The sequence below is a fragment of the Alligator sinensis genome, unplaced genomic scaffold (assembly GCF_000455745.1).
Source record: "Alligator sinensis unplaced genomic scaffold, ASM45574v1 scaffold420_1, whole genome shotgun sequence".
In the NCBI taxonomy this organism is placed as follows: domain Eukaryota; kingdom Metazoa; phylum Chordata; order Crocodylia; family Alligatoridae; genus Alligator; species Alligator sinensis.
Window position 1 is genome coordinate 1,123,897 of NW_005842298.1, and position 1,394 is coordinate 1,125,290.

Sequence of the window (1,394 nt, forward strand, 5' to 3'; positions counted from 1 at the left end):
TGAGGGGAGTAGGCCAAGGTATGTCTCTAGATGCCTGAGGCTGAAGCTTGGGACAGAGGCCAAGTAAAGGGGGCTCAGCCTAAGAGAGGGGTGAGTCCTGACCCCGGTAAGTCCTCCATCACTGGGAGGCCGAGTGTAGGTCAAAAGCAAGATCTATAGTGAGCACAATGACATGCTGCTTCAAGGGGGAGTGAGTCCCTGTGAGACCCTGGAACACCAGTTGTGGTGTGAGTTACACCAGCTCCTACCACCAGGTAGGTAACCCCTAGTAGGGGTCAGAAGGCAGACCCCAGAGAGAGAGTGGGGCTAGAGGCTCAGAGTCCTGAGGTAGAATACCCTTGACTGATCAATGTTGGGACCAGGACCAGAATGGTCAAAAGGATCAGGGGCCCACTGTGAGGAATGTCCACTATGGCAAAGTGAGGCTCCCCGCCTAGCCACAGTACTAGTTGCCCCACTCGCCTTTGGGCACACCACTCACCTGCCATGCCTTGTTCTTAATTAATTAAGATGTTAATTAAGGCTGGAGGCTGTCCATTCTTGCCCCGATGCCAGGGGGCCCTATCTGTGGCTCTGTACCTCCCATACACCGCAGTCAATGCCTCGCAGATGGCATCCACTGATGTTAATTTCACCAGCCCCACACTGGGCCCCAGAATCCTCCAGTTCAGACCCCTCTAAGATCCCTCCTTTCAGGCACCATACCCCATCTTCATTTGGGCTGTCTAGCTCCCTGAAACTATTTCCCCTCTCAGGCGTGGTCCCCCTCCAGGACCTTTGGCCACACAGGCCCCACAGGCCCTGGCCTTGACTCCAAGGCCAGTCAGGACCCCAGGCCCTCAGCTCTGGGCATACCTTGCAATGGGCCCCTGGCCCTTTTAACCATTCTGGTAACCTACTTTCCTCACCTAGGGCTCCACATCTCCACCCCTCATGTGTGGAGCCCCAGTGAGGGGGTAGTCCCATCTCTGCCCCCTTACTTTGGTCCTCATTTCCACCCCTTCCTCACTTGAGGCTCCTGTGTGGGCCGGGAGTGGTCCGAGGCCCTTGGGGGCGCGCGGCGGGCTGTGGCCAGCAGCCCTGGCACACGGGTCGGGGAATGCAGGCCGGCGGAATAGAATTAGGCACGGACGCTTAGCGGTTGATTAAAGATTATTTTACTTACACCATAGATGGTCGCGGTGCAGGCAGGAAAACTTGCTTGAGTTGCAGTTACAGACAGGAAAGAAGAAAAGCGGACAAGAGTTCCTTCCATGCGAACTCTAGCCCAATCCGGTTGAAGGCTCTAAAAACGCGAGCCCGTCGTGTCAACCGAAGAAAACAACTCGGAGAAGAGCTCTGGATACACTCACACGAAGTTTGCTAGGCTCCGTGGAACTTGCGCGCAGGGAAGG